Here is a 20,865-nt window from a genome sequence, read left to right on the forward strand (position 1 = left end):
GCACACAGTAAGCACTCAATAAATACTGTTGAATGAATGGCACATAGTAGATGCTTAAAAAATACCATAATTATTATTATGGCACAGAGAAGTTAAGTGACTTGCCCAAGGTCACACAGCAGACAAGTGGCAGAGCTGGGATTACACCCAGGTCTTCTGATTCCCGGGTCCATGCTCTTTCTACTAGACCACGCTGCTTCTCTTTTCCCTGTGCACCCCAAATTACCCTCTTCAACCTGCTCGAACGTGTGTCTATCTGGTTCTGTGACCTCTGACTTCCTGCTCACGCTCCCCGCAACACCTCCCCAGACGGAATGGAGGGTCTCGGGCGGGGGTGGGAGGGGGCTCCCGAGGCCGCAAGCTTTGGCTTTTCCAAAGTCAGAGGGCCGCCTGGACGAAATGAAGGGGCCTAGGCCGCTCTGGGCTTCGCCCCCCGGCCCCAAATCCCGGGGCGGAGAGCTCACCTCCTCCAGGAGGCCTTCCCAGACTGAGCCCCTTCCTTCCTCTCGTCCCCCTCTCCATCCCCCGCATCTTACCTCCTTCCCTTCCCCCAGCACCTGTATATATGTCCGTACATATTTATTACTCTATTTATTTATTTATTTTACTCGTACCTATCTATTCTATTTATTTTATTTTGTTAGTATGTTTGGTTTTGTTCTCTGTCTCCCCCTTCTAGACTGTGAGCCCACTGTTGGGTAGGGACTGTCTCTATATGTTGCCAGCTTGGACTTCCCAACCCTAGGGCCCTGCACACAGTAAGCGCTCAATAAATACGATTGACTGATTGACTGATTGATCTCCCGCGCCTCCGTTCCAGGAGTCCGAGTCCCCGTCGCAGCCCCAACGCGGCAACAAAGAGGCCGCGGCCGGGGGCGCGCTTTACGCATGCGCCGCGCCGGGCGGGTGCCGGGAGCGGTGGGAGGGAGGGAGGGAGGGAGGGGGGAGCGTCCTGAGCGCGCGCGCACTGGCTCCCCCTAGCGGCAGGAGGGGAGAGGGCGGCGGCGGGACCCGAGGGAGCTCGCGCTCGGGCTCGCGCTCGCGGCTGCTGCTGCTCCGCCTGCCTCGCCGACACGCTCCCTCCCTCCCTCCCCGGGCACGCGCGCTCTTGGTGCCCACCGCCGCCACCATCACCACCACCACCACCCTCTTCCTCCTCCTCCGCCACCACCGCCACCACCACCGCCGCCCAGCCCCGTTCCTCGCACCCTACCACCAGGTAAGGTCTGGGGCCCCGATCCCCCATCACCGGGCCACCGCCCTCCTCCTCCTCCTCCTCCTCCTCCTTCTCCATCCCGGAGGGCCGCCCGGTGCCCCCCAGCCAATGCCCCAGACCCCGCCCTCCCCCCGCTGCCCGAGGCTGGAGTCGGGGGGTGGGGGGGACTCTTGCCGGGCCCGCGGTGCCCCCCCCCGCCCCGCCCCGCCCGGAGAGTGCGGGCTTCGCCGGGAGCCGCCTTGCAGGGGCCACAAAGGCTGTGAGCTTGCAGCGTGCAGCGTGCAGCAATGGGCCACGCGTGGCTGGGGCGGGGGTCGGAGTCTCCGTGCATGTCCAGCATCAGAAAGGGGTCCGCGAGCGTTGCATGCAGGGTGGCGGCGGCCGAGAGGCGCACAAAGGCATCGTATGCCACGATCTGGGGATGGCCAGGGCGGTGGGGGTGGGGTGTGTGTGTGTGTGTGTGTGTGTGTGTGTGTGTGTGTCCCTGCCCGTGTCCCTGTCCGTGTGCCCGTGTGTGTGTGTGTGACCGCGCGGGGGGGGGGGGGGCGGGGGGAGGGCTGCTGGATTTCACGCCGCCAGCCGCAACGGGGCTGGGGGGTTGCGGGAGGGAGGTGGGGCGCGAGAAATCTAGGTTTTCCCACGGTGACAGCCCCGGAATTGAACGCGCAATCCGGTTAGCGCGCGGCCCCGGCCTGCGGCAGGGCGGAGAGGGCGTGGAGCGGCTGTTCCAGAAGGTGATGGCCCGCGCCGCCTCCCCCTCTTCCCCCCGCCCCCCCCCCACCACCACCGCAGGGCGGCCCGGCGACCGGCGCCCTCCGCCCTCCGCCCTCCGCCCTCCGCGGCGTTGGGACGGGTCCCGGGGGGCGGACGGGTCCCCGCCAGCGCCTCAGCTCCTCCGCGCCCGCGGCAGGTGCATTTTGTGGCGCAGCAGAAGGAGCCGCATAAAGGCGTCCCTTGGGTTCGGGCGCGCGCCGCGGGGCGGGGGGCTGCGGGGGGCTGCGGGGGCCCGCGGGGGCGGGGCTGCGGGGGGCGGACTCCTCCCCGCCAGGTCCGGGTCCAGCCCCGAGGCCCCCGGACAGCGCCCAGAGCCCGGACAGCGCCCGTCCTTCCGTCCGCCCGCCCGTCCGTCCGCCCGCCCCTGCGGCAGCCGCTTGGGGGGCGGGCCGGGGTCCCGCTGCCCGGCCAGCCGGAGGGGCCGTGTTTTGCGGGGGTCGGCATCCCTCCCGGGCGGGGAAGCCTGGCGGCGGCGGCGGCGGGGAAAAAGCCGACGGAGCTGCGGCGGACCCGCGTTGGCTTGCGGGAGCCGGGGCGGCACCAGCCACAGCCTGGCGAGACTGCGGGGGAGGGGCCCGGAGGTGGCGTGGGGGGGGGGCGCGGTGTTCGGGGGGGGGGGGCACCCCTGCATTTCCGGGCTTTTGTCCGACGCGAAGAAAAAAGCAGAAACGCACTAGGCCCCGCCAGCCCCTGCCTCCGCACAGGCGGAGGATTGGCACCCTGCGCGTTTCCCCGGGGGGGGTGGACGGTAAAAGCGGGGACTTTCGGCTTCCCCGCCCTCGATCTAAACCCTAGGGACCCGAGCCTGCGACCGGCCACGCCCCACCCCGCCGCGGACACGCGTGTGCCGGCCCGGGCGACGCCCAGGACCGAGGGGGGGTGCGTGGGGAGGGCCGGGGGGCAGGGCCCGGGGGCAGGGCCCGGGATCGAGGTGGGAGGAGGAGAGAGGGTTTCGGAGAGGAGAATGAGAGAGGCCTTTGGGCATGGACCAACACTCTGGGGGATGGAGGGATGCGGGGTGGGACGGAGGATTGGGAATGGGATGGGGGAAGGGGTTGGAGGAGCAGAATGGAAGGATGGAGGACTAGGGGATAAAAAGACGGAGCGTCGGGCGGAGGCATGGAAGATGGTATAGAGGAACGGGAACGGGGATGGAGGAATGGATTGGCGGGATGGAGGAACAGGATGGAGGGATAAAGGACAGAGGATGGAGGAATGGACTGGAGGGATGGAGGAACAACGGGATTGAAAGATGGAGGGATAAGGGATGGAGGGACTGCATGGAGGATGACTGTGGGAGGTGAGGCCCCAGTGCAGGGGTGAGTCCCATTGGGCAGGCAGGCAGATAGGTGAGGCCCCGGTGGGCGGCCACACGGGTGCGGCCCCAGGGGGTGGGTGAGACCCCGGTGGGCAGACAGGCAGATGAAGCCCCGGCGGGCAGATGGACAGGTGAGGCCGTTGCTTGTGTCTCAGGCAGTGCCTGGGAAGCAGGGGGACCAGTGAGCTGGGCAGCCAGGCCCAACAATTCCACCCCTGGGTTGTGTGGACAAAGGGCTTTTTGGGAAGTGGGGGCCAGTACCCAAAATTATCTATATTGGCTGCTCACCTGGATCAGATTGTGACTCCACTCCTCGCTTTTCACGGCCTTGATGCTTCAATCAATGGTATTTATTGAGTGCTTACTATTTGCAAAGCACTGTGCTAAATGCTTGAGAGTATGGTACAACAGAATTAGGAAACACTTGCCCTGCCCATAATGAGTTTATAGTCTTGCAGCTAAGGGCAGACTGCTCCTGGGAAGGCCCCAGCCCCTGCTCCCCAATCTCCGCCCCCAGTCTCTGCTCCCCAGTCTCTACCTTCAACTCTGTCCCAGCCTCTGCTCCCCCATCTCTGCCCTATCCTGCCCTCACTCCTCCATACCTGCCCCCAGTTCCTTCCCCCAATCCCTTCCTCAACCTCTGCTCTCCAATTCGTTCACCCTGTCCATGCCCCCCAAACCTTGCCCTTTCATTCTTCCTCTTTTCCCCTTTCTCCTCCCCCTGAGATCTCTCCTGTTTCCTTCCTCCCATTTTTCTCCTTCCCTCTACCTCTCTCTTCATCTATCCTCCCCTATCCCCCTTCCTCCCCATTCCCCATAAAGTGGGCCCCTAGCCTGCAGCCCTGTCCAAGGGAGGGGCGAGCTGATCCTAGGCCCCCTGGGAGAAGTGAAGGGGGGGCTATAGGTGGGTTGTCTCTAGCTGCCCTGGTTCCCTGTGTTGGGATGAGAGAAAGAGAGAGAGATTTCGAGGCTGCTCCAGGACTCCCAACACTTTGATGCTTCCCTTCTGAAATGTGGATCACTTTTTTTTAATGGCATTTGTTAAGTGCTCATTGTGTGCCAGGCACTGTACTAAGTGCTGGGGTGGATAGAAGCTAATCATGTTGGACACAGTCCTTGTCCCACATGGGGTTTTCAGTTTTAATCTCCATTTTACAGATGAGGTAACTGAGGCACAAAGAAGTGAAGTGACTTGCCCAAGGTCACACAGCAGACACGTGACAGAGCCAGGATGAGAACCCAGGTCCTTCTGACTCTCAGACCCTGCTCTATCCACTAGGCCACGGTGCTTCCCACTTGCTTGGCTCTCTGCAGGCATTCATTGAAGATTTTCCTCCTGAGGCTGCTGAGCTGCTCTCACAGTCAGGCCACTGACACCCAACTTGATTTGGTCACCTTTATGGACCATCATTTAAGGATAGAGCTGTTTCTTGTCTTGGACTGAACAATAGGGCTGGAAGGGTTCTGCAGGGAGGCTGTGGAGGACTGAGTCTCTCAGGACCTGCCCCAGAATCCAGAATCTATAGGTGAAGAGGTCTCTGGATAAGAACCTAGTTGGAATTGCAAAAACAAAATGGGAGGCATCATTTTAAAATACCTTGAGTGGTGACCAGAAGGAGGGTGGCCCTGAGAGAAGGCAGTGAAGAATGTTAATAGCCAGGAGATTTTCGGTTGAACGTTTTCTTTTCTAAGCTGGGACCTTTTTTTATAAACCATGGCTGAAAGGCTTGTGTCTCTGCCCTTCGCTGGACCAAACTTCTGATCCCTTCCCTGATTTCACTGTACAAAATGCTGGAGTCTTGTCTTAAGTTTTCGAGTACTCTCCGACCCGTAGTAACTCCATGGACACATCTCTTCCAGAATGCCCCACCTTCATTTGCAATCGTTCTGGTAGTGTATCCATAGAGTTTTCTTGGTAAAAATACAGAAGTAGTTTATCATTGCCTTCTTCTGTGAAGTAAACTTGAGTCTCCACCCTCGATTCTCTCCCATGTCACTGCTGCCCAGCAAAGGTGAGTTTTGACTGGTAACAGGTTGCCTTCCACTCACTAGCCCCTACCCAAGCTAGGAATGTAATGGGTATGCCTCTGCTTGACTCTCCCTCAGGTAGTCGAGATTTGTAGAGTACTGGAAACTCTTGAGGTGTAATCCTGAAAGGGGAAGTGCTTGGATAGATTCAGGATAATCCAATCAAACACAGTCCTTGTTCCACTTGGGGCTCACGGTCTTAAACGTAGGGAGAACAGGAATTTAATCACCATTTTACAGGTGAGGGAACTGAGGCTTGAAGAAGTGAAATGACTTGCCCTGGTTCACAGAGCAGGCAAGTGGTGGAGCCAGGTTTAGAACCCACGTCTCCTGGCTCCTAGACTTCTGCTCTTTCCACTAGTCCATGCTGCTTCCCAAGATGGTCTCAAGTTGGAGCTTTGAGGCGAGCTTTCACTCTAAATGTCCTAGCTGATTGTTCATATAAATAGTCAGAAGAATAGTATTTACCAAGTACATCCAGTGTTCAAAGCACTGCACTAAGCCCTGTGAAAGAAATACATGGATGAGACATAGACACAGCCCCTGGACACCAAAGCATTCACAAGTCTAAGAGCCGGAGGGCAGGTGGGGGCAGTTGGCGACAGATACATAAGGAAAGATGAAACAAAAATATAAAAGACAAGGAAAACAGCAAATATGTAATCTCAGCAGTAGAAATTGTCACTTCTTGCGTGTCAAAATGTGGTTTATGGGATGATCATTTGGCAAAAGGAAGACCCAAGGTGCTATCTTGAGGAAAAATAATCTCTGTGAATTCTAAAATTAAATTTATTTTGCATTTTGTTTTTAGGATTTAAGTGGTTTTAAAATATTCCTTTGTTAGTCATCACCTACCCTGCCTCACCCCCTCCCTTCCCCAAGTACCATCTCATTCATAGGCTATTCTTTAGATGCCAGTAGCTGACCGAGACCTGTAATAATGACTGGTAGGTTCCCTGTGCCGGATAAACTAATTTATTTCCTCATTTGTGATTTCTCATTTTGGGTGGTTAGGGTCACCCTGTGTGGCAGACGTTGGGTGACTGAAGAGATAATAATGGTGGTATTTGTTAAGCGCTTACCGTGTGCCGAGCACTGTTCTAAGCACTGGGGTAGATACAAGGTAATCAGGTTGTCCCTCATGGGGTTTCACAGTCTTAATCCCCAATTTAAGATGAGGGAACTGAGGCGCAGAGAAGTTAAGTGACTTGCCCAAGGTCACACAGCAGACAAGTAGCAGAGCCGGGATTAGAACCCATGACCTCTGACTCCCAAGCTTGGGCTCTTTCCACTAAGCCACGCTGCTTCTCTAGAGCTTCTCTTGGAGAACTCTGTAGCCCACTTCTGATCTTCAAGTGGTGAATTTGAACCAAGTCAAGGCTGGAAGGGTGTGGCTTTCCAGAGATCTCTAAATTCATCACAAATCCCCTGACTTTGTCAAAAGATAAAAAATTTTGTGCTCAAATACAAAAGAGCCCACCCCTGCCCCCATATGCCATTTTATGAAGGTTGCATTGATTTGGGCTCTGGTCAGAGACATTTGGTAACGGATTTCAGTGCCTTTGGTCAAATCATTTATTGTGTTTGGTTCTTAACCATTCAGTTTTGCTTCTTAAAATCAATTTGCATAATTCATATTTTAGATTTTCATGCCACTCTGGAGATTCCCCCAGTGCCAGTTTATATTTAATTATTCATTAATGTTCATAATAACAATGATGATTATGATGATGATTATATTTGGGACACCAGATTTAAGTTTTGATGAGTTGAACATTTTCTTTTTATCAAACTTTTAAGTATCCAGGTTCACATTGCTGCTGCTACAGCCCCAGAAGTCAGTGTAAGAGTCAGGGCTGGCTGGGTTGTAGTAGTAGTAGTAGCAGCAGCAGTAGTAGAGCAGAAGTAGTATAGTAGTAGTAGTAGTAGTAGTAGTAGTAGCAGCAGCAGCAGCAGCAGTAGTAGAGCAGAAGTAGTATAGTAGTAGTAGTAGTAGCAGCAGTAGTAGCAGTAGCAGTAATAGTAGCAATGACTTTGAATAAGCCCTTACCGTAGGCAGGACACTGTACTAAGCGCTGGGAAGGAAAAGATGGGTGAGAATTAGATATGGTCCTTGACCCTCAAGGGGCTCACAGTGTGATAATACGAGGCAGAGAAAGGGTTCTGGCCCCAGTTACATAAGGATAAATGAAACAATAACTCTGTTGTATTGCACTTCTCCAAAAGCTCAGCGCATCGCTTTGCAGCACACAGTAAATGCTCAACAAATATCACTGATTAATAAAACACTCTATGTTGCCTAAGCACTTGGCTGTGATCCTCTCAAGCACTTAGATACTCACCCTAGCCACATAGCACTTAAGTGCATATCTTTATACCCTGCTATTTCCCCTATCTGTCATTTTATTTTACTGTATATCTCTCCCTATAGACTGAAAACTTATTATGGGCAAGGATCCTGCCCACCGATTCTATTGTGTTGGACTCTCCTAATCACTCTCTACCATGTACTGCACACAGTAAGTGCCCAATAAGCACCACTGATTGACTGATTGATTTAAGGAAGCAGTGTTGCCTAGTGGAAAGAGCACGGGCCTGGAAGTCAAAGGACTTGGGTTTGAATCCCAACTGCCACTCGTCTGTTGTTTGACCTCGGGCAAGTCATGTAATTTCTCTGTGCTTCAGTTCCCCCATCTGTAAAGTGGGTATTAAATCCTACTCCCTCCTATGTAGACTGTGAGGCCTCTGTGGAACATGGACTGTTTCCACTCTGATTATCTAGTCTCTATCTATCCCAGTGCTTATTACAGTATTTGGCACATAATAAGTGCTTAACCCGTATAAAAATAATAATAATTAATAGATTGGTGGTGATGGGGGGGGGGGGGGGCAGGTTGCTGTCCATGCAATATCTTGCCACATCCTTCCTCTCACTGCTGCCCCAACTGTGGAGTGGCTCGGACACATCCTGGAAGAAGCCCAGAAACCTCTCCCTGGCCTGAGAGGGAATACTAGTCCTGAAGGGGAGGGGGCTTTGTGGGGAGAGGGGCCAGGGAGGTCAGGTTTGTTAGTCATCATAGCAATATATAGATGTAGTCATCCTTTGTGTTGGAAATAGACACCAGTGACCAGTGACGGTGCAGTTCACCCATGTGTGCATGTGTGGCTGAAGAGGCTCTTGTGAGAGCTACAGTTTTGGCCATACTGGGGACACAAAAATGTGGCTCCCAGTGGTATTTAATTGCAACAACCTCTATCACTCGGGGGGGATCTCACCCCCCCTCCCTCCGAGCCCAAGGAACAAGCCCAGGATAGAACTCCAGAGAAGAACCACGTGGCCTGAAAGCATGTGGGAGGCAGTGTGGCTTAGTGGAAAGAGCATGGGCTTGGGAGCCAGAGGACTTGGGTTCTAAGCCCAGTTATACCATTTGCCTGCTGTGTGATTTTGGGCAAGTCACTTGACTTCCAGGGGCCTCCATTTCCTCAACTGCAAAATGGGGATTCAATTCCTATTCTCCCTCCTATGTACACTGGGAGCTCCACATGGGAGAGGGACTGTGTCTCACCTAATTAACTTGTATCTACCCTAGTGCTTAGAACAGTACTTGATGCATAGTAAGTGCTTAACAAATATGATTTCTTTTAAAAGCACCTTTCTAAGCCCAGTCAATCCATGTAACATGTACTGAGTGCTTACTGTGTGTGGAGCACTGTACTAAGCACTTGGGAGAGTACAAAGTAACAGACAACTGCTGTCACATACTATTAATTGAGGTCTTTGCTTTAATGTGCCAAACACTGTGCTAAGCATTGGGATAGTTACAAGATAAGAAGATGGGACAGTGTCCCTGACCCACATGGGGCTCACCCATCTAAGAGAACAGATATTTCAGCCTCATTTTACAGATGACAAAACTGAGGCACAGAAAAGTGAAATTACTTGCACAAGGTCCCACAGCAGGCAAGTGGTGGAGCCAGGATTAGAACCCAGGTCGTCTAACTCCCAAGTCCTTGCTCTTTCCACTAGACCACCTGATTGATGGGAATCATCCTACATCCATGTTCTGGTTCCTCCCCATCCTTCCTTCTGTTGCCCATCCTGTGTCAATAGGGGCCAGTCTGAAAGAGCAATTAATCGATCCATCAGTGGTATTTACTGAGCATTTATTTCATGCAGAGCACTGTACTGAGCACCTGGGAGAGTACAATAGAGTTAGTAAACACTGTCTCTGTCCTCAAGGACATTACAGTCTACTAGGGGAGACAGACACTAAAATTATATGTAAGGGAAAAGCTGAGTATATGGTTATGGACGTAAGTACTGTGGTGGGGGTGGGCGATTGGAGTGTGGGGGAGTACCGAAGTCCTTAGAGGGCATAAATGATTCCAGATTGTCTCCATAAGCCCAGTATGCAGTGGTCCTTAATGCTCGAAGAAGATCCCACCAATGGTGAAGTTTCCCCAGGGGTGTGCGTATGGCTGAAAAGACCATTGTGGGATCCCCAATCCTGGCTACATTGTGCACATAAAACATTGGTTCCTTGCTGGACTGTTATGTTTGATGCTTGCAGTGCCTGTCCCTGTTTTCTCTTTTGTCTTCTTGTCTGTGTTTCCAAATGAAACTTTAGCTCAGGGAGAGCTACTCCCTACTTGGCGACTGACATTGCGCTGTGCCGGTCTCTTCTCGGTAACTGACTCACGTTTTCAGCTGGAACGTAGCATTGTCTGATGCTTTGTTTTACCATGTCCTTGAAATGCTTCCTCTGTCCTCCTGACTTTCGGTTTCCCAATATCAGCTCTCCACAAAGCAGCTGTTTGGGTATTCATTTCACGTGTTCCTCCCAGCATAGCTGTGTGAAGGTGAGCAGAGCTTCGGTGCTAGGAGACTAGTTGAGGAGACCCACTGAGGCTGGGGCCGTGGGCAAGTGAGCCCTGGTGCTGGGCTGTATGGGAAGATGGGGTATATGCATACTGTGTGTGGCAGGTTTTGACTTGCAGCTCCATGTTCCCTCTTGTAGCCACAAGGAGAAAGCAGAGGAGCTGGAGAGGATGGGTCAGCTCAGACATGAAAAGATCAATCATTCAATCAGTGGTATTTATTGAGTGCTTGCTATGTGCAGAGTACTCTGCTAAGGACTTGGGAGACTTAGCAGACATGTTCCCTGCCCAAAATGAGCTTAAAATCTAGAGTGGGGAGATGGACATTAAAATAAATAATTTATAATATATAATTTAAGGATATGTACATAAATCTGGTGGGATTGAGGGTGGGACGAGTATTAAATGCCCAAAGGCCACGGATCCAAGTATGTAGATAACACAGAAAGGAGAGGGAGCCGGGGGAAAGGGAGCTTAATCGGGGGAGGCCTCTTGGAGGAGATTCATTCAGTTGTATTTATTGAGAGCTTCCTGAGATGTGACCTTAATAATGCTTTGAAGGTGGCATATATGGAGCAAGGGGAGTTCCAGGCTAGAGGAGAATGTGGGAAATGGGTTGGCGATGAGATAGACAAGATTGGGGCACAGTGAGTAAACTGGCACTAGAGAAACAGTGTGTGGGCTGGTTTTGTAGTAGGAGAGCCGTGAGGAGAGGATGGATGGGATGGGCTGACTGAGAGCCTTAAAACCAGTGGACAGGACTTTTTGTTTGAATCGGAGGTGGGTGGACAGCTGTTGGAGTCTCTTGAGTGGGGAGATGTGGACTGAATATTTTAGAAAAATTATTTGGGCAGCAGAATGAAGTATCGACTAGTGTGGGGAGAGAAGGAGGCAGGGAAATAAGGAGGCTGATGAAGTAGTCAAGGTGGGATAGGATAAGTGCTTATATTAACGTGGTAGCAGTTTGGATGGAGAGGAAAGGGTGGATTGTAGCCACTTTGTGAAGGTAGAGCCAACAGACTTTGGTGACAGATTGAATATGTGGATGGAATGAGAGAGATGAGTGGAGGACAACACCAAGATTACAGGCTTGTGAGAGAGGGAGGATAGTGATTTTGTCTATAGTGATGGGAAAGATAGGAAAAACATGGGTTTGGGTGGGAAGATAAGGAGTTCATTTTCAGATATTTAGTTTGAGGTGTTGGTGGAACATCCAGGTAGAGGTGTCCTGAAGGCAGGAGGAAATGAAAGTCTCCAGAGAAGGAGATCAGGGCTGAAGATGTAGATTTGAGAATCATTTGCATGGGTGTGGTAGTTGAAGCCATGAGACCAAATGAGTTCTCCAAGGCAGTGGGAGAATAGAAGGGGAGCAGAACTGAACCGTGACAGAACCCCAGTGTCAGATGGTGGGAGGCAGAGGAGGAACCTGAAAAGGAAATTGAGACTGAAAGAAACTGATAAGAGGCAAGGAAGCACCCATTCTCCCTTTGGAATTTTTCCAGTTCTACCCCAGAAAGCCACAGTTTGGGGACAGCTTGGGTGCACAGCTGCTAACCTGGGCCACTTGCTAAGGAGAGAAAAGTTGGAGGAATCAGAGGTGTTTTTTTTTAAATTGCATTTATTAAGCGCTTACTATGTACAAAGCACTGTTCTAAGCTCTGGAAGCACTGTTCTAAGCACTGGGCACTGTTCTAAGTGTTGGTCTGCTGGGTGTAGAACACTGCGCTAAGTGCTTGAGCAAGCATAATACAAGAGACTTGGTAGGCACGAAGGGCAGAATATGGCCTTAAAGAACTGCTCCCGTGGAAGGATTTTCTGAGAGGCAGGAGAAATAGCCAGGGGATGTTTGGAAGAGACAATGAGAGGCTAAGGAGAAAGATAATTTGGGTGCAGGATTGAGTTCAAGAGATGAGGAGGTTTAGTGCTGTGGGAGGGAAAGGGAGAGCACTGCTTGAAGGGGGGAGGAGCAGAGGGAGAGGAGAAACTTTCCCATTATCCCAGAGGAGGGCAGTGGAAATGCTAATATTAGATTTTTTGGAGTGATCTCCAGTCTCCTGTTCTGGTTTCTGGTGTCTGATTTCAGGACACACTTACTTTGCTAAAACGATAACTTTTAAAACCTCTCCATGTGAGAAGCAGTGTGGCCTAGAAGAAAGAGCCCAGACCTGTGAGACAGAGGACTTGGATTCCCATCCTGGCTCCACCACTTACCTGCTGTGTGACCTTGGACAAGTCACTTATCTTTGCTGTGCCTCAGTTTCCCCAACTATAAAATGGGGATTCGATACCTGTTCTGCTTCCTACTTAGACTGTGAGCCCCATGTGGGACAGGGACTGTGTCAGACCTGATTAAGTTGAATCTACTCCAGCACTTAGAACAGTGCTTGAAGTGAAGTAAGCACTCAACAAATAATAATAATAATCTGTCACCTGTGATGTCTTTTTACTTGTATTGTTGTCTCCCCCTCCTCCCCCCCAGACTTTGAGCTCACTGTGGGCAGGGATTCATCTCTCTCTTTGTCTCTCTGCTTAGTAAGCACTCAATAAATACGATTGAATGAATGAATGATTGAAAAATCATTCCTATTGTAACTCCCAGATTTCCCCAAGACCATCCAAGAAGGCAGCTGAAATAAAAAGTATTCTATTTAGGCACGGTTCTCTTTGTTGCTGAAGATCCTATCACTATGGAGCCACAGGTCTTATTTTTGTGTACATTATGGACCATTCAATCTGTATTCATTGAGCACCTTCTGTTTGCAGAGTAGCATACTGAGCCCCTGGGAGAGGATGCCAGAATTACCAATCACGGACCCTGCCCATGAGCTGGCAGTCTAGCAGTGGAGACAGACACTAAGATTATTTATAGATGGCAGGAAGAAGGACTTGGGGGTCTGGTTGTGAGTTAGTCCTTAAGTAATCAGGTGTGTAAGATGTGGACAGAGGTGTTTCTGGGGATGGGGGTGGGGAACCCAGTTCCTTGGTGATGCAAAAGTGTTGGAGGGGCAGTGGGGGAGGAATAGGGTGGTGAGATGGAACGAATTCCAAGGCCCATCAGGGTTCAGTCATGGAAGCCTCTCTGAGAAGTCAGCCATCATTACTGAGAATCAGCGTGGCATAGTGAAATACAGCATGGACCTGGGTGTCATAATAATAATGATGGTATTTGTTAAGTACTTACTATGTGCAAAGCACTGTTCAAAGCACTGGGTTCTAATCCCGGCTCCACAACTAGTCTGCTGTGTCATCTTCCGTAAGTCATTCACTTCTCTGTCCCTCAGTTCCCTCAGTTGTAAAATGGGGACTAAGACTGTGAGCCCCACATGGGACAGGGACTGTGTCCAACCCAATTTGCTTGTATCTGCCCCAGTGCTTAGTAGAGTGCCTGGCACTTAGTAAGTACTTAACAAATACTATAATAATAATAATAATGCAATATAATATAATCAATCAATCAATCGTATTTATTGAGCACTTACTGTGTGCAGAGCACTGTACTAAGCGCTTGGGAAGTACAAGTTGGCAACATATAGAGACAGTCCCTACCCAACAGTGGGCTCACAGTCTATTACTGGAGCCAATTGGGTCGGGAGTTGGCAGCCACCTTAGAAAGGCCAAAGTCGTGAGCCCTTTGGGCTCCCTCATCCTCGGGGAGGTGTGGGGGAGCTGTGCCCTTTGACCTGGCCCCCACTCCAACTCTAGTGGAATTTCTCCTCCAGGGCCCTCAGGTCACAGCCATCCAGGGGAGATGTTGTGTCTGTCATGTGTATGGTGACTGGTGACCATCCAGCTTTGGTCTCCCCTTCCCTCCATTTGTGGTTGCTGGTCCAAGGAAGAAATGACCGACTTCAGCCACCTCTGCCCTTCTAGACCCCGTAAATGGGTCCTGGGTAACCTGAGGCTGGAGGAATTATTTTAAGCCGGAGGCGAGGCTGGGAATGAGACACGCTTCCATGTATCAAGGATGACAGCGGAGACGGATTTAGCTTTTCGGGGCTAGTTTTACACTTATTAAATATAGCAGCCCCGATGTTCTCCGGCTGCGAAGCTCTCTGCCAGCGGAGACCCTGCTGGTCTGCTTCCGGCAGTGACTTCAGCCTTGAGGGAGGTGAGGCTGTCCAGCAGCTGCCACAGTCAGTGTCCCCGTTCTTGCTCTGCAGCCCGCTCGAACGGGGTGGCCCTGGTGGGAGCAACGGAACAGGAGCAGCAGCAGCAGGGCACCCAGTAACGGGGAATGTCAACCTTGGACTTGAGATTGCGGTGAAGGGGCCCCTGCCTGGCCCACTGGCCCAGCTGCTGAGTCATTCCTGACCCATTTTCCAGGCTCCCATAATGCAGATGGGCCCTGCCAGGAACGCATCCAGCTGCACTTTTTCCCCCAGTGAAAGTGAGCGCTCCAGGAGAGCTGTACCCATAGCTGCCTGATTGGCCCTGAGGACCCGCTGCAGTGGGATTACACAGTGACTTTAGAAAAATCAGTCGATCAGCTGAATATATTGGACACCTACTGTGTGCAGAGAGCCCTACTGAGCACTTGAGAAAGTACAACAGAATTAGTAGACATGAGGATCATTGAGGCCTCATGGAAAGAGTCTGGGCCTGAGAACTAGGGGATCTGGGTTCTAACCCAACTCCTCTGCACATTGTCTGTGAGACCTTGGCCTCAGTTCCCTCATCGGAGATATGGAGATTCAACACCTGTTTTCCCTCCTACTTAGACTGAGCTACATGTGGGACAGAGACTACTTAACTTGTATTTGCCCCAGCGCTTAGAACAGTACTCAACACATAATAATTGCTTAGTGGATATAGTAATAATAGTAGTAGTAATAATAATAATAATAATCATTATTATGATCCCTGCCCTTAGGGAGTTTACAGACAACTTTGTGCAGAGCACTGAACTAAGCATTTGGGAGAATACAGTAGAATCAGTAGACATCATCCCTGCCCTCGGGGTGCGTAAAGTCTAATCTGTTTAGCACATTGTACTAAGCATTTGGGAGAGTAAAGTCAGTAGACATGATTCCTGCCTTCAGGGAGTTTTTAGCCTTCTCTGAGCAGAGCAATGTAATAAGCTCTTGGATGAGTACAATAAAGTTAATAGAGTTAACTCCCTGCCCTCAAGGAGCGTACAGTGTGGCAGGAGAGACCGGACACTAAAGTAAATTAGTGCTAGGGGAGAGAAGGAAATGGTATCAGTTCGCAAGTTAGTGCTTAAATTGGATGTATAAGAGAGGGAAAAGAGTGAGGGGTGCTGTTGGGGGCTATGTGTAATATTCAAAACTTTTGGGGTGCCAAAGTGCTGAACAGCAGTGTGGATTGTTAACTGGGGAGATTTTCCTTTAATCTAGGAAGGCCTCCTGGAAGAGGTGTGATTTCAGGGGGCCCTCAATAAATCTTGATGACAAGGATGATTCCAGTCATTGACCCTGATTTCCGTGCACTGGGGAGATTCTGTCTGTGGGCATCTGGTTTTGCAGAAACCTCCCATTTCTGGGAGTGAGAGACAGACTCCCCTGATGGCCTGCCACCCAGGACCCTCTTTCAACAGCATATTTATGGGCATGTGTATGGGGCTCAGGAGAGCTGTGCAGGGTCTTTGGCCTCCACAGAATTCAGTTTAATACCCCCTCTACCCTCCACCTCCCCACCCCCAAAGCTGGTCATCACCGTTCTGTGAGGGGCAGCTTTCTGCCAGCCAGGCATCCATGCCACCCTCTCAAAGTGACCATTCCACAGCGGGGCCTGGTGATCAGCATGTGGGGCTGGGGATAGGAAGCCAGGCTGTCCATCCCAGCTCTGCCCATCCCAGCTCTGCCAGGCCGTGTTCTGCTTCTGGCCCACTGGTTGACTTTGGCCAAACTCTGGAACCTTTCTGGGCCTTGGTTCCCTCATGTAAAAGGGGATAATTCCTTGGCCTGCCTCCTGAAAAGACACAATGTGATAAACCATGTCCAAGTGCTGAGGAAGAATAAGAGTGCAAAATAAAAGCAGGTTATTAAAATGATTTTATAGACTGGCTGGCCCGCAGGAACTGTTCCTCCTTTAATTGCATTTGGATCCTGTAGGGAAATCTTTTCTCCCTCTTTCAATTTCTCCGCTTCCCCACTCCTCCCTCACGGAGAGAAGGAAGTAGGTTTCTTCAGCAAGGGACTGTGGAGGAGATGGCTTGTTAATGTGAAATGGAGACCCCCATGGCTGCCCCTGTGACCTCATTTCTCCTTTTTTTCTTCTCTGTCTTTCTGCCTGCTTTGTTCCCAGGTGTCTTCCAGTTCCCTCCTCCACTCCCCCGTTTCCTAGGTCACCTCCATACCCTCCCCACTCCTGGATGCCCAGCTTGACCCAGAGCTCCCCAGTTCCCTCTGAGGATTCCCTCCCCTGCCCTTGGAGCCCCCCCCACCACCCCAGGTCTTTCCTCATTCTCAGGACCCCCACCCCCACTCTGCTCTTGAATCTCACCTCCTCCCCCACCCTCAGGTCACTCCCCTTTTACCCCATCCTCAGGTATCCTCTCCCCCTACCTCGAGTCCCACCCTGCCTTGGACCTGCCCATAGCATGCCCATAGCAAGCCTGGAGAAACAGCATGGACTAGTGGATAGAGTATAGGCTTGGAAATCAGAAGGTCGTGGGTTCTAACCCTGGTTCTGCTGCTCGTCTGCTGTTACCTTGGGCAAGTCACTTCACTTCTCTGTGCTTCAGTTACCTCATCTGTAAAATGGAGATTGAGCCCTACATACAACAGGGACTGTGTCCAACCTGATTTTTTTGTATCCACCTCAGCGCATAGTACAGTGCCTGGCGCATAATAAGTGCTTAAAAAATACCATAATTATTAGTAGTAGTATTCCCTTTCTCCTTGTCACCAGCCTGGCCTCGGGGAAAGGGTGGGTGGCCAGAGAAAGCAAAGTGAGGGGCTGGCCGATTAGAGTCTCATCCTTAAAAGAATAATAATAATTATTATTATTATTATTATGGTATTTGTTAAGCACTTACTATGTGTCATGCACTGTATTAAGCATGGGGATCGGTTCAAGATAACCAGATTGAACGTAGTCTCTCTCCCACATGGGACTCATAGTATCAATAGGAGGGAGAACAGTTATTTAACCCCCGTTTTACAAATGAGGAATCTGAAAGAGAGAATAATCATAATTGTGGTATTTGTTATAAGTGCTTACCCTGTGCCAAGCCCTATACTAAGTACTGAGCCAGGTACAAGATAATCAGGTCTTCCCTGTTCCCTGTTAAGTGATTTGCCCAAGGTCACACAGCAGGCAAGTGGTAGAGTGGGGATTAGGACCTAAGTCCTCCAACTCCCAGATCTGGGACTCATTCCACCCAGCCGGTAACCTGTGGGGTGCCTATATGCAGTCCTCTGCCCTCAGTAAGCACTCAATAAAGTCCATTGATTGATTGATTGCTATATTGTGCCCATTTCAAGTCATAACCATCCCACCTCATAAGTTAATTATCATTATTATCATGACCACCACTCTCTGCTGGTAAGGTCCAATGTCCTACCTGCCTTAAGCTCTCGGTTAGTGTGCTAGGCAGCTCATTCCCGGCAGCACACTGTGACTCCAGTTTTCTCCCAGAGGGGCATTCCTGAACCCCAAATGACAGGAGGGACAGGCCTGTGTGGCCAGAACTGGTAAGGGCCTTAAAGTGTCTGTGTCCCTGAGTTTTCCAGAGAGCCACGTCTGCTGTGGATAGGTTTTTGCTGCACATGGGAGCATCGACAGTATTGAGTGCGGCCAACTCTGTTAACACCCGGTTCTTGGTTTCTCTACCCTTGAAAAATGGCCTTGTTGTAAATGCTGTATTCTTAAACCAGTTATTGAATGACAAAATGGGGTAGGGAGCCTCTGGCTTTGGCCTTTGTTAGGTATGAAAGTTTTGTGAGTCTGTTAGAAAATGCAGCTATCAGTTTGGGTGGCATGAATTTTTATCTCGATGGGGAAGCCATCAATCAATCAATCAATGATCATGATTTATTGAGTGCTTACTGTGTGCAGAGCCCTGCCAAGAGCTTGGTAGAATACAATTCAACATGGGAGATTTCCTTCCATTTTGTGAAAAGAGTGCTTTTGAGGAAAGGGAGAAGAGAGCCATATTGAAGCAGCAGGTTGTCCTGAGAGTAATGAAAATGGAGGTCCACATCACGAACACCCACAGGCCAGGATTTTCTTAGAGAATTCTTTCAGGCTTCCTAGCTTAGCTGGGTTGCTTAAAGTTGGACGTGTTTCAGGATTTCTTGTCAAAGAGCCGACCATCATGCCAGAGGGGCAGGGAAGTGTTTTTTTTTAAAAAAAAACGGTAGTTACCATGTGTCAGACACTGTAATAAGCGCTGGGGTAGATAGAAGATAATTGGGTTGAACAAAGCCCATGTCCCACATGGGGCTCAAAGTCTTAATTTCCATTTTACAGATGAGGTAACTGAGGCACAGAGAAATTAAGTGACTTGCCCTAAGTTATACAGCAGACCTGCCCAAGGTCACACAGTTCCCCCTTCAGCCTCTTGATCCCCAAATCATCTTTAGAGAACCTGAATGGGTCAGCTCTGACTCGATTTCATAAACGAGGAGTAAGCTAGCTGAATCACTTCATGCCTTTTGGTTAGCCTCTTCTCTAGTGATGCAAATTGATCAATCAGTAGAATTGACCAAGTGCCTGCTTTGTGCAGAGCTCTGCACTACGGAGAGTCCCTTAGAGTCCATAGACACGATCCCTCTTTTTTATGGTTTTTGTTAAGTGCTTATTCTCTGCCAGGCACTGTACAAGATTAAGTACAAGATTATCAGGTGGGACATGGCCAATGTTTCACATGAGGTTCACAGGTTTAATTCCCAATTTTCAGATGAGGTGACTGAGGCCCAAAGAAGTTAAGTGATTTGCCCAAGGTCACACAGCAGGTAAATTGTGGAGCTGGGATTAGAACCCAAATCCTCTGACGCCAAGGCTTATGCTCATTCCACTAGACCAAACTGCTTCCCTAACTTCAAGGAGCTTACAGTCTAGCTGGAGAGTCTGGCACTGAAATGAAATTATAGACAAGAGGAAGAAGGGGAGCCATACCTGAGTTAGTGCCTGCCCTGCCATTTCCTCTCTTTGGCCTGGAACTCCCTCCCCTTCATATCCAACAGAAGATCACTCTCCCCGCCTTCAAAGCCTTATTAAAATCACAACTTCTCCAAGAGGTCTTCCTTGACTGACACCTCAATTCCTCTTCTCCCACTCCCTTCAGTGTTGCACTTACACTTGGATTTGCATCCTTTATTCACCCCACCCTCAGCCCCATAATACTTATGTACATATCCGTAATTTACTATTTATATTAATACCTGTCTTCTCCTGTAAGCTTGTTGTGGGCAGGGAACATGCCCACCCACTCCGTTATTGTACTGTCCCAAGCGCTTAGTACAGTGCTCTGCACACAATAGGTAATCAATAAATATGATTGGTTGATTAGTGCTTAAATGATAGGGTTCATATGGTGGCCGTTTTGCTGGAGAAGAAGGGGCAGATTCTGGAATGCTTTGAAGGAAAAACCAGGAGGATTTGGAGACAAATGGAGTATGGGGGTTGGAAGGGAGGCAGGGAGGGAGAGAGTCTTTCATCACTGGAGCTGATGAAAGGATGAGAACTATAGGCACTGCTCTCTAGAAAGACTAAGTGGAAAGATGAATAATGCAGGGAAGAAAATAGAGAAGCATTCATACCTTGCTTGATCTGTGTGGACACTTAACTATTGGATCATTAATATTAATGAAGGGTGCAGCTGTATGTTGGGTCGTCCCTTTTGATTCACTCATGGGACTGTACACGCCCCTCCTCCCCCATTAGTTATTGTAGTTTCATCAGTTTGCGGTCCAATCCAGGCATCAATATTTCACGTGGACTAAGCAGTCCAATACCGAGGAATTGGACTTATCACTTCCCAGAGCCTTTTAGTGCTAAAGAAGGCTTCTGGGAAGGGGCTGAACTGAGCAGTCGGATCCTGTTCTCAGAGAATCGCTTGAGACTTGCTGTACGGGAAGGCGCTGCAGGGTCCGCCCATCTCCCTCATCCTCCGCATGTGCCGAGATGTCCTCCAGGATTCTCCTCTTGAGCCAGGCTCAGGCCCTGCCAGAGAGGGAACTGTGGGCTGAGAGCCAGGTGGGCTTTGTGCCCTCAGGGGAACACAGAGGCTCTGAAGGGCGGAGACTTTCCAGGAAGAGAGAACCGTCAGCAGTGTCACCCAGTGGAAAGAACCCAGGATCTGAAGTTGGGGACCTGAGTTCTAATGCCAACTCTGCTAGGTCCTTGGCCTCACTCTCTTCATCTCTATTTTTGCTCCTTTTTCCCCCTGCAATCAATCAATCAGTGGCATTTCCTGAGCACTTACTGGGCACAGAATGCTGTAATATACACTAAAGCCCCCTTTTTATGGTATTTGTTAAGTGCTTACTGTGTGCCAGGCACTGTACTAAGCACTGGGGTAGATAATCAGTTTGGACACAGTCCCTGTCCCACAAAGGGTTCAGTCTTAATCCTTATTTTATAGATGAGATAACTGAGGCGCAGAGAAGTTAAGTGACTTGTCTAAGGTCACACATCAGACAAGAGGTGGGACCTGGATTAGAACCCAGGCCCTCTGACTCCCAGG

The 20,865-nt window shown here is 50.5% G+C and overlaps 1 protein-coding gene across 3 annotated transcripts in view; it reads left to right on the forward strand.

Moving 5' to 3' along the window:
• Positions 1-1,146: 1,146 nt before the first annotated feature.
• The window catches only part of MAPT (microtubule associated protein tau), an 83,456-nt gene continuing 63,737 nt past the window's right edge, over positions 1,147-20,865 (forward strand). The window contains exon 1 of one of the 3 annotated variants that reach the window (XM_038754508.1): positions 1,147-1,219. The gene's annotated coding sequence lies outside the window, so the exon portion shown is untranslated. Of the gene's footprint in view, positions 1,220-1,885; positions 1,951-10,175; positions 10,197-20,865 lie in introns of those variants that run through there. The other 2 variants (XM_038754509.1, XM_038754510.1) reach the window with 2 other exon arrangements.

Source organism: Tachyglossus aculeatus, chromosome 11 (assembly GCF_015852505.1).
Source record: "Tachyglossus aculeatus isolate mTacAcu1 chromosome 11, mTacAcu1.pri, whole genome shotgun sequence".
NCBI lineage: Eukaryota > Metazoa > Chordata > Mammalia > Monotremata > Tachyglossidae > Tachyglossus > Tachyglossus aculeatus.